The sequence below is a fragment of the Chionomys nivalis genome, chromosome 10 (assembly GCF_950005125.1).
Source record: "Chionomys nivalis chromosome 10, mChiNiv1.1, whole genome shotgun sequence".
Taxonomy (NCBI): domain Eukaryota; kingdom Metazoa; phylum Chordata; class Mammalia; order Rodentia; family Cricetidae; genus Chionomys; species Chionomys nivalis.
The window spans coordinates 57,626,852-57,639,661 of NC_080095.1; positions in this window are offsets into that span (position 1 = coordinate 57,626,852).

The following is a 12,810-nucleotide window of genomic DNA, read 5'->3' on the forward strand; positions in this document are numbered from 1 at the left end:
AAATTATAACTTCAAAAAATAATATTAAATATTATATATAATCATAAATATATTTTATATAGATTAAATAAAGAGAAGAAGAGGCTACCAGAGCTTGGCTATAATGCTACTATATGCTTACTATAATGCTACATATGCAGCAATATCTTGGTCTCAGGATGAAGAAAATAAAACAAAGCAAAGATGTTGAATGTGGGTTCCAGAAATGGGAAACATACTTATTCTCAGTGTCAAAAGGAACGCCTCCTCAACAGATCAGTGTGGACTATCTGACTAAACAACAAATGATAATCAGCTCAAGACAAATAACAGAGATAATAATAAACATTAAAACTCTAAATCCACTAGGAAACAAGCAAGAGTATGTGCTCAGCCTCGGGAGGGCACGCTCTCTGAGTGTGCACAAAAAGGACTAAATGTAAAAGAAACAAAATGATGTTAGACAACCTCACAATGTGAAGTGTCTGATTCAATAAAAGTCTCAGGAAAAGGACAAAGGTCACAAACCAGCTCATGCAGCACAAAGTATGCAGAACACATTAAAAGAAAAAGAGTAGGAAAGAAAAGACAATGCGAATTATAACACAAAGAGGATACAAAGTTTAAAATGAGGGCCGTCACCCAGAAAAAGAAGAAAAGGTATTTAAAAGTGTTTGTCATTGGGGCTGGAGAGATGGCTCAGTGTTTAAGAGCACTGGCTCTTCTTCTAGAGGACCCAGATTCAATTCCCAACACCCACATGCCAACTCACACTGTCTGTAACTCCAGCTCTGGGGGATCAACGTCCTCATACAGACTTACCTGTAGGCAGAACACCTATGTACAAAAAATAAAAACACCGGGTGTTGTGAGAACAGAGGCCAGATCCAGAGTCCAGGTTTAGCTGGCAAAAGATACAGAGAAGAAATTATTTTGTTTTTGACTGAATGCTTTGTGCTCTCTGATCAATGAGTCTGGATTTTATAGACAATGAAAAAAAATCTTCATTTTCTGAGTTTTGTTTTTTACAAACATTATTCATTTTGTGTACATTATTATCTACCAGGTAAAAGAAATACATGTTTGAATTTGTATCTCAGGTAGAAACACTGAAAAAAAAAAAATACCAGCAGTTAAAATTGAAAACACTTGATACCAGTGTGGCTCATCTACAGAAACCACATTTTGGTGGTCACTAATCTGGTTGTTGTTTAAACTCAAGCACCAAAAAGCTTGTATTATAAATTTACTTAGCAATATTATATACTAAATATCCCAATTTGCTTGCCTAATGCAAAATGATTGAACAAGGGACAAAAAAAATGCCTGTCAATTTCAACTGTGAAACATTTCTTTTAGTAAATGATATCTCTGAAAAATACAGAGGAGAAAATACAAGTGAGTTAAAGTGCAAAAATAATACACATTTGCCTTGGTAATGATTCTCTGAAGGAATGAATATTATATCTAAAACTTAAGCTGGGTATGATGGTACACGCCTTTGATCCTAGGACTCAGGAAACAGAGGAAGGTGAGTCTCTGAGTTTGATGCCAGCCTGATATACAAAGAGAATTCAAGGACAGCCAGGGCTGCACTAAGAAACCTGTCTCAAAAATAACAACAAAATATATGTGGGATGTGTGTGCATTATATATATAAAAATATTACATATATATATCCACAAAACATTGAAGATAAGTATTATAATCCCAGGATTTAGGATGTGGATTCATAATATCCAAAGTTCAAGGTCTTCCTTTGTGATGCAAAGAATTTACTCAATGAGATCCTGTCCGAAATAAAATAAAAGAAAGAAAAAATGCAATTAATTCTAAGGAAATCCAGACCTTACCTCCTCACATTCTAATTACTTATTTCGTTATGGTTACAGGCTTTTTTAAAAACTGAGTAAACACACTATGGAGTTTCTCTTCAAACACTAAATATGTGCTTATAAGCAAAAGATTTTGCATTTCTGGAAATCCATGAGGTGACCATTAATAAAATTTCCAAAAATGAATCATTTTAGCAACCCTATAGAGTCAGTTAATGAGCAATTAGTTCTAAATGCTGGAGAGAGATATAATTTGTATCTGCAGGCAGGAACCTCCTCCATCTGACAGGAAAAAAAAAACTCTTTGACACAGGTGATGCTTTGGGAAGCTGTGACTAAGTGCATGGCAGGAAAGGCTTTCCATGATCCCATTCCAGTTCTAAAGAAATCCTAAGTTTTAAATCAATGATGGTCCAGTAGTATATTAACAATTTATTGGTCCTATTAAAATGTTTGGTGTATACAGAAGTGTTTTCAGACCTGTAGAAATAATTCCAAAGCCCCCACTCCCACCACAGTTCACTGACACCAACTGGTTGAACAAACTGAAGGAGGTACACTCTTCCTCCAAAAGATATTTTAATTTAAATATAGAATACTCTTTGAGGGAAGGAAAGAGAGAAGAAGGGAGGGGATAAACTGTTTAGAAAAATAAAAAAAGTACTGTAACTCAACCCCCTGTAATTACTACATTGATCCTTTAAAATATTCTGAGTTTGTTTGATGTGTAATCTGCATTTTATTTCAGACAGATTTCTTAACAGCAAATTGTTTTCCATTTTCATTTGTAACCTGTGGTGACATAAAGTAAACCGAGTTCTATAAATTACCATGGAAACTGATGAAGCCAACAGTTTGGCGGAACAGAGCCCCGAGGATATGACAAGCACAAGGAAAATAGGAAGCTTGCAATTGCAGATCCAAATTGGAGAAGAACACATTGGAATTGCAAATTCCTTAGTACTAAAAGTGGACAGCGCCTATAGCTGCTTTACCCAATAGTTTTGCAAGAAAATTAAAACCAGTCACTCTGTTAGCACCACTACTTGTATACCTTCAAGCTGTAGTTCACCAGAAGTGTACATTAGGATCATCCACTGATGATTGCTGATGGCTAGTCAACATGTCTGAGTCACTTTAAAGCCTTTCTTTGAGCAGCATCATGACCAGATGGCTTAATGAAGCCACTTTGTCTGAGACCATGACTAAGTGCTGCTGTGGGGACAGACATTTTGTCACGGAATCAGAGTTAACTTTTTTTTAAAAAAAGTCTCTGCCACCGAGGAACCCTGACATGCTCTATTTGCAAATCGTCTGCACGAAACTAGGAAGACGGGAGTTCTGAAGCTGCTGGCTTAGAGAAAATGAGGATGCAATTAAAAAGAAAAAAGTTAGGAAAAGAACATGCTGAGAATTGAAAGCAAAAATCTGAAAGTGATGTCCCAGTCTGCCCAGAAGGTTCTTCTCCCAGTGCAAAAAGCAATCTCCAGTGCTCTACTTGGCCCAGCCTCTGCTGTCTTCTCTCTCCTGTTGCCTGCTCTTGTGTTTTTTTTTTTTTTTACAACTCACTGAAATAGTTAAGAACTTTAAGCGTTCAAAATCTCTGCTTTATTACTCTGATGATACTCATTATCCTGAATTCATTTGTTCCTTTAGACCTCTGTTGCATCTTTCCTTTAGTTTTCAGCTCTTTGCCAGTGGTTCTTCCCCAACACTATGTTGTTTCCACCAAGTATATTAGCAATCTTTTCGGGGAAGACCCAGACCCATACATTAATCTAGAATGATTCTTGAGAGCACAAACACACTTAAAAAGGAGGGGAACTTTTCAGTTTGTTTCTGCATTTATAAACGGAAGAAGAAACACGGGAGCTTTTAAAATGTGTTTCATAAAGATCACCGAATTGGAACGGAAGGAGACCGTGGGGATTTTCTAGTCAACAGTGAAACATTATAATTTTGCACATAAAGAAGTTGTGGCCCAAGGAAGAATATGATTTACTGAGAATAACCCCAATGGTGGCAGAGCTAGTCCGTATAAACTCTCAGGTCCATGAACCAAAAGCCCTAGTGATACAAAGTATCGGTACCAAAGACAAACTCTTCCTGGATGATAAGGACTGAGCTCATTCTCCCATTTCCACTGTGACTGCTCTTGAGTGTCACTCTTGGGTTTGGATGGCATCAAACGCTCATTATTTGAAAGCAATCATATAAAATACTCCACTACGCATTAACCTTCCTACAAGGACAGTTTTATCCGCTTTGATAAGACCAGCCCCGCCTGTCTCTATGCCTCATTAGAAACTGACACTAACACAAAGGCCCATTCAAACTGAGACCGGAGATCAACATGTTCCCAGCTAAGAAATGGAGGAAGACCTAAGTGGGAAAACGAGTCTCACACGAGGCAGGGGAGGGGCAGTTCTGACTTCTGACCATTCTGGCACTATGATTAAACTTTCACAATGAGAAGATACCTGGATGCTGGCTAGACCAAGAGCTCATTGTACTCTAGAGACACAAGACAGGTAAGAATTTCATGGCCTGGCAGACTGAGAAATTGTACAATAAGACCAATTTAAATTCATTTATAGTCTTTTAGCCAGTAAGCCTTGTAATACTCAAAAATTACAGACAAATTACCCAAATTTGTTTGGACAAAACATCCATTTATAGGTGATCCAAAGCTAAGGAATACTATTAGGGATATTCTAGAGCAGTTCTGCAAACTGTAATCTTCTTCGTGCTAGAGTTAAAGCAAACAAGCCTTGTCAATCAGTTATCAGCAACAGAGACGTGTCTGTTTTCTCTGAAGCCTGATGGTTTCAGAAAACTCACTGAGTTACCTTCAATAAGATGAAAATGGTGAGGGGGAGGAGCAAGCAGAAAGCCTCCTTCAGGGTGTGCTGATCGCAGGACTCAAGCAGGGTACTAGGAAGGTAAGTTTCGATCACCAGCTTGACACAATACAGAAACACCTGGAAAGATAATTACAATGAGAAATTGTATAGATTAGGTTGGTCTGTACATTTATCTGGATTGCTAACTGTTATGGGAAGACCCAATTTAAAAGGGGGTATGTATCATCGTTCCCTGTATTTAAATCCTGAGTTTTATTTTTAAGACATATTTATTTACTTTATTACTGTGTTTGTTCACTGGTGTCCAGGTGCCTAAGAAGGTCAGAAGAAAGTGTTAGATACCCTAAAGCTGGAGTTGTAAGCACTTGTGAGCCGACCAATATAGGTGCTGGGGACAGAACCCTGGCCCTTTTCAGGTGCAGTTCCTAGCCACTGAGCTATCTCTTCAGTCCTGGTTCCAGACCTTATGAAAAGAAATGAGCTGAGGATAAGTACCTGTACACAAATCTATTGTTCCTGCTCGTGACTGGGGATATAGCTGCTTTGGGTTCCTGCTGCCTCGGCTTCCCCCTAGTGATGGACTCTAGTCTGGAAATGTGGGCTAAGTCAAACACTCTTTCCCACAGACTGCTTCTTGTTACCATGTTTTGTCACAGCAAAGTAAACAAAACTAGGAAGGGCATGGTAATTCACGCCTCATTTTTCTTTTCTTTTTCGAAAACATGAGCACTTATTTTATTGTATGCATAGTGATAAAATACTTGAAAGAAAAGAAAGCACTTATTCCTTAAAGTCACACAAAGAAACTCTCATAACACATGGAAGGAAACTAAATATATTCAAAAATATGTTTAAAATATTGTAGCTACCATATGGTTGCTGGGAATTGAACTCAGGACCTTTGGAAGAGCAGGCAGTGCTCTAAACCGCTGAGCCATCTCTCCAGCCCTCACAACCATCTGTAATGAGGTCCTGTGCCCTCTTCTGGCCTGCACGCATACAAGCAGACAGAATACTGTATAAATAATAAATAAATAAATAAATATTTTTAAAAAAAAAAGCCGGGCGGTGGTGGCACACACCTTTAATCCCAGCACTCGGGAGGCAGAGGCAGGCGGATCTCTGTGAGTTCGAGACCAGCCTGGTCTACAAGAGCTAGTTCCAGGACAGGATCCAAAAGCCACAGAGAAACCCTGTCTCGAAAAACCAAAAAATAAATAAATAAATAAATAAAAAATATTGTAACTAAATTATACCAGACCAAAAAGGAAACATTTTGAGCAACAGTACGTATAGTAACTGCGATATGTTGACACCCAAAAACATATATCTCAGAAAGTTCACAGTGATACACACTGGCAAAAGGAAACGTGCAGAGCACTGTGAGTGCTGGGTGCAAATGCTACGATGACTTCCTTCTTCAAGGTCTACCTGAGCTAAGCAAACAGCTCATAAAGGGACATTTCTCACCTCACACGTTTTTAATTCATAAAAAGGGGAAGCAGAATAATTACAGTGCCACACTAATGAAGTGATGGCTCTAGACAACAATCAATCCCCTGAACAACAAAAGACGCTCAGCTTACTCTGGGGGCGGAGAGGCTCCATGAAATATCCCTGCCCTAAAACTGAACCTGAATTTGATCAACTCCTTTAATCCAAATGCCTTTGAGAATAAATACATGTCTCAGAGGAGCATGTAAAATGATAGAACTATAGTAAAATCAGCAGAATTCACAAAATGAAAAATCCTGCAGTTCCATCCTGGTTTCTTCACCAAATAAATTACAAGGAGGAGAAAAGGACGGGAAACACAGCAATGGATTTCAAACGTGTGTCTTCTATTTGTAGCCAGGTGGTGTTATTTTAGGAGAGATTATTATGTTAGAAAACGTTTCTAGTTTTTAAGTAGTTACTTTCTAAGGATGCAGCCCCACTCTTTGAATCCACTTGAACCCTAGTGTTAAGTGAAAAGTCTTGACAAGGCCGTGAGATCGATACAGATACTAATTGTTGATGCCGAGTTGTGTCTACACAGAAGATCTGGCATAGTACCCTGTCTAGTTTCATATGCTAACATTACACTAAATTAAAAGGCTTCTTAAGGTGTTCTGCTTTATCACAAATCTGATTTTTATAGCACATCTGACTCACTTTAAATAAAATAAGGATGACCAGAACTACAGAGATGATTCAGTGTTTAAGAGCTCTTTTTGCTCTTACAGAGGATCCAGGTTCAGGTCCCAGTATCCACAGAGTGGCTCACAACTGTCTCTATACAATACTCCAGTTCCAGGGAATCTCACACACTCTTGTGACCTTGGTGGGCAACAGGGATACACGTGGTGCACAGATCTGCATGCAGGCAAAACAATTATACACATAAAATAAATAAACATGAAGGATAACCAGTGTCTGACTATAAAATGACCAGAGGTTACCTTTCTGCTGCTATTTACAGGATCAGTCGTTTACCCATTCTTTCTCTACCCAACCTTTCAGTGTGTCTGTTTTCTACTAGTAATATAGCAAGGGCAGCTGTTATTTACAAAGTATCACTTATGCAGAAATTAGTTGAAAAGCAACTAAGAACTATCACTGGCTTATGACAGTTATTTAATAGTTTGTATTTTGTGCTTGATATGTCTTTTCAGATCTTTATAATAAACTTCAAACCATCCATCAATTAACTTAGAAGAAGGACCACCACTCTGTAAAGTTCTGTGTGTGAGTGTAAATATCAATGGCTCAAGTACTGGGCTGAGCTCCTGGAGTTCAATTGAAGAGAGCAAGGAGAGAGCATATGAACAAGGGGGGGGGGGGTCAAGAGCATGATGGGGAAAACCATAGAGACAGATGACCCAAGCTAGCAGGAGTTCATGGACTATGGACTGACAGCTGGGGAACCTGCATGAAACTAAACTAGGCCCTCTGAATGTTGGTGAGAGTTTTGTGGCTTGATCTATTGGGGAGGGGGCCCTGGAAATGGCACCAGGACCTATCCCTATTGCATGAACTGGCTTTTTGGAGCCTGTTCCCTATAGTGGCATACCGTGCTCAACCTTGATACGGGAGAGGGCTTGGTTCTGCCTCAAGTTGGTATGCCAGACCTTGTTGACTCCCCAAGGAAGGCCTTACCTCCTCTGAGGATTGGATAGGGGTGGTGGGAAGGGAGGAGGTGAGGGCAGAAGAAGGAAAGGGAGGAGAAACTGGGGTTGGTATGTACAATAAAAAGTGAATTTTTCTAATTAAAAATGAAAAAAGAAAAAGAAAATCAATGGCTCAATATCTTGGACTTAACCGATTTTTAGATACCAGCCATTCATGAGTCTACCTTTTCCTGAACTTATTATATTACAAACAATCCAAAAATTACTTGGAATCTTCCCTGGTCTACATAAATCATTATTGGACAGATGAAAGGAAAAAAATAACTGCAAATCATTACATTTCTTTCAGCATGAACATTCCTTAAATATTTTTCATTGAACTAAGTTTAAATTTTTGGTCTTGGTGAAAAATACATGTGAAATTTAAACTGTTACTATTATTGTGGTCTTAGGCAAGCAAATAGTAACATGGAATATGTTTAAATACTCAAAAAATATAATAATCCAAGGGCTGTAGACATTGCTCAGTCATGGAAGTACCTTCACACATGCATGAGGACCTTAGTTCAATGCCAGCACTGATATAAATATGAAGCATGGTAGCACATTACAGAAACCCAGCTAAGGGAAGGCAGAGATGGAGGATCACCAACCAGTCTAGTCAAACTGGTGAGCTGCGGGCTCAGTAAGAGACCATGTCTCAAAACATAGAATGGAGAGAGATTGAGAAAAACAGACAATATTAATTTCTCACGTGCATGCACACACACCCATGCACATAAATGTGATAATTCAGACATGATGCTGTCCACCTAAAATCTCAGAACTCAGAAGGTTTAGAATGGAGAATCACGAGTTCAAAGCCAGCCTGAACTTATAATGAGACCCTCTTTCCTAAACAACAATAAAAGGTATATAAAAACTCATAAAATAGGAAGACAACTTTCTAATTTTATACCAGGAGTCAACAAGCTCTTTCTGTCAAAACACAGTGAATGTTTGAGTTTTCAGACCATGAATCCTGCGCTGTAGCCATTCACCCTTGTCACTGGAGTATGACAGTAGCTAGAGAGAATTGTGAACAAATTATAGTGACCATCTTCCAATATCCTTTATTTATGACACTGAAATTTAATTTTATAACATTTTTCATGTATATGACATACTGTTGTTGCCTTTTCCTCTTGAGTTCGTTTTGTTTTGCTTAAAAATGTTAATTTTTTGGTAATTTCACACATGAGTATAACATATTTAGATCATATGTACTGCCTACCTCATCCACAACTTACCTGAGGAGCCCATCATCCTTGCAAGCTAGGGTCTTACTTTATAGCGTGGCCTGGCCTAGCATTCCCTACATAAACCATACTGGCCTTGAACTCATGGCAGACTTCCTACCTCTGCCTCCCAAGAAAGAGCTTGTACTACAAAGGTGCACCACCAAACTTGACTAGGTCTTTAATGTTGTTCAGTCACTTTAAAAACGTGAGGTTAGAGGGTCTGGAGAGACAGCTTAGCAGTTGTTAAGATTGTGTATTCCTCCTTCAGAGGCCCCAAGTTGGGTTCCAAGAACACACCTGCCTGTAACTCCAGCTCCAGAGATCTAATGACATATTCTGGTCTTCATAGACAGCTGTGTTCTTGTACATACACATACTCAACAACACACGTACCCATAATAAAAATAATTGTTTAAATGTAAGGTTGGTAATATGGCTGAATAGTACAGCATACACCTGAGTGTGTACAGACCTGAAGGGTTCTCACACAGCACTGTCAAATAGCCAGTAGTCATAATGTAAAAGCTAGATTAAATCACATGGAAATAGACAGTGGTTTGAATTTAGCCTTATATCAGTTGCTTTTCTGTTGCTGAAGTGTCAAGGGGTGGGCAGGTTGCTCCAAAAGCAATTTAATGAGGAGCGGGGTAATTTTGGCTTAATGTCCCAGGGGATGCAGTCCATCATGACAGGGAAGGCTTGGGAACAGCCAGGGAAAACATGACCATAACAGCAGGGTGCAAAGAGATCATACTTTATCCAAACAAGGAAACCGGGGGGGGGGGGGGCGGACAGAGAGAGAGAGAGAGAGAACATGAAGTATGATGAGACTAGGAAACCTCAAAGCCTGCTCCAGCAACAGGCTTCCTCCAGTATGGCTGTACTTCCTATAGGTTCCATCCCCTTCCCAAACACCACCATCAGCTAGAGATCACGTGTTCAAATGCCTGCACCCACAGGGGACATTTCTCACTCAAGCCACACAGGTTTATAATTTGGCAATACTTGGTTACCCCAAATTGATTTCTTGTTAATTGCACTTTGTTTCTTGGAGCCCAATAGAAACAGCCATCTTTATTTACATGTTTACTGCTAAGGGAAAAACAAGTTACATGGTTGTAAAATTAGAAACAAATTAATGCGAAGGATCTTTGGTATAGCTCCGCTTGGAAGTTTTTCTAATAGATTGCAAGTATTTATATGAAATGAGACTTGACCTATTAAAAACATCTCTAGACAAAATTCCAGCTATAAAGCAGCTACAAGGGACAAATGCTAACTTAAAGAATTTTTAACTGACTTTATGCAATTACCATGTAGTCATGGGGAGAACATATTTATCAATATTTAGGTTCTCTGAGTGACAAGTGGACTTGGTTAAAAATATTTGAAGAAGGGGAGAAGTTTTCAGCCGGGTGTATGTGTGGCAGTGAGGGAGGGATTGGTGCATATTTGCATTGAATCCTGACGTGGGAAATGCAACCAAAGAAATTCCCATCCTTTATTTTAGTAGCTGTAAGAGTGCAGAGAAAATTAAAATACCATGAAATTCAGTTCCCCCTAATAAAAAGTGAACAAAAGGAGGTAAGATGAGAAGATGACCTTGGAGGTAACAAGTGCTCAAAAAAAAAAAGCAATTTAATGTCTTCTCTGAAAATTTGCTTCCAAATAGTTTGAAGACAAAGTAAAATCATATCTTTTAAATGCCTGAGTCCTTAAGGGTCTAAATCAAGCATGAAGCTTTGTGTGAACCTCAGATGAATTTAAACACTAAGAAAAAAGTCAAGGTTACGCCCCCAATATTTTATTAATCAATGCCAAAATTATAAAATAGCTATCATCCGTTACCTCCAGGTGATTGGCACTGTCTCGGATGATGTAGCCATTGTGTAAAATTCCCATCTCATACGCCACCGTCATCTGGCTCCCATCTCTAGCTTAAGGACTGAGGGGATAAGCAGCCTTCTTAGGGTACCAACAATGAGGAGGCAAAGAAGAAATCCAAACCCAGTTTTAGTTTCAAACTCCGAGGTCTCCTTGTGTTTTGGGCTGAGCAATAGTTTAGTTTGCTGACCCATCACTGCCCATCCTGGCTCCTAGATGGGCAGAATGGCAAGGCATTCCAAACAGGCAGCAGCTGCAACCATGCACACTCCAGAGACGCACTCGGCCCAGAGTCTAGCTCTCTACCTGCCTGCAGATGCCAACTGTGGTACTTGTCAGGAAATAAAGACGGGGAGATCATGGAAACGCAGCTCATTAGCTAGTTAAAGGGTGGGGGCTGCTGTCTGTGGTGTCGTTTACTTTCTAATCCATTTTCCTAGAGCCTAAAGTAAGAGTAGAGGGTAGGGAGTCCAAGTCTGAATTTGAAATTTATGCTTTTTATTTGTAATTAGAGATGTGATTTAGACTTTTACTTTGCCTTAGTGAAGAGTGCAGACTCTAATTGGCAAGGAACCTTGGAGTTTTGACATCCAGAGACTTGACAAAGAAAGCTCCATAGGAGAGCTACAAACAATTCTCCAAGCACCTTTCACGCTCTCCATTTAATTGATGAGGATTATTTCCTCCCTGTAAAAAGACAGAACTGCTGTCATTTCTTCTGCCTATGTTCCTCTACACAACAGGATACCCCAGGGCTTCATCTCAAGACTTAGAAAGTGGACCGATGTTAGCAACCTCCAAGGCCTATGGGTTAACTAACAGGGAAAATGTGCTTACAGGAACATCTCTAGAGGGCCAACCATGTGAGAAGAATTCAGAACGGAAAAGTGTGAGCCTTTCCACGACAGAGCCTCCAAGCACTGGAGACAAGTTTCCTTGGTGGAAAATGAGCTCTCCTGTTAACAGAGAGTAGGAAATAATAAATTGTACTTTCCATAGATGTTTAGTATTTCCTTTCCAGCACTTCTATATTTCTTGTGTCTTTCTTTAATCTCAGTGCTGCTTCTATTATGTTCTTACTTATGCTCTTCCATCACATCACAATGTCCCATGCCAGAGTCCAGTGAGTTGGCTCAGGTGGCAAAACTACTTGCCTTGAAAGTCTGACAGCCTGAGTGTGACTGAACCCATGCTTTTATTTTTTTATCTTGTTTCTACTGTTTTTGAGATTATGTCATTTCTCCCTTCCCTTTTCTTTCTCTAAATGCTCCCATTTGTCCCTCCTTGTTTTCTTTCAAATTCATGCCTAATTTTATTAATTGTGAGATTATGTCTCCTGGTAATATCAGAAGCTACACACCATGAAGTCTCACCAGCAGAACTACCTAGACATGAGCTGAACAAGGGCAACAGACATGCCAAAGTAGACAGGGGAAAGCCCATGAAGTCTGAACTTTTGTTTTCTTTTGTTTTTGTTGCTTTATTTTGTTTCAAAATTTGGATGTAGTGGCTTACACAGTAGTCCTTGCTCTTCTGTAGCAAACTGAAAAGTAGAGACCAGGCATCACCAGGGACTTCAGCAGGACTGCAGTACACAAAAACAGCAAGTGAAACCCATGGCCTAAAGCAATGAGGAGAGGATTGACTGGCTTACAAAAGTCTTCTGACTTCTACATGCCAGCTATGGTATGTTCTTATCTGCATTTACACACACACGCATACACATACACACACACACACACACACAGAGAGAGAGAGAGAGAGAGAGAGAGAGAGAGAGAGAGAGAGAGAGAGAGAGAGAGAGAATCACCTATTCCTAGTATCCATTCATCATGAGTATGTGATGTGGGGAGATGGG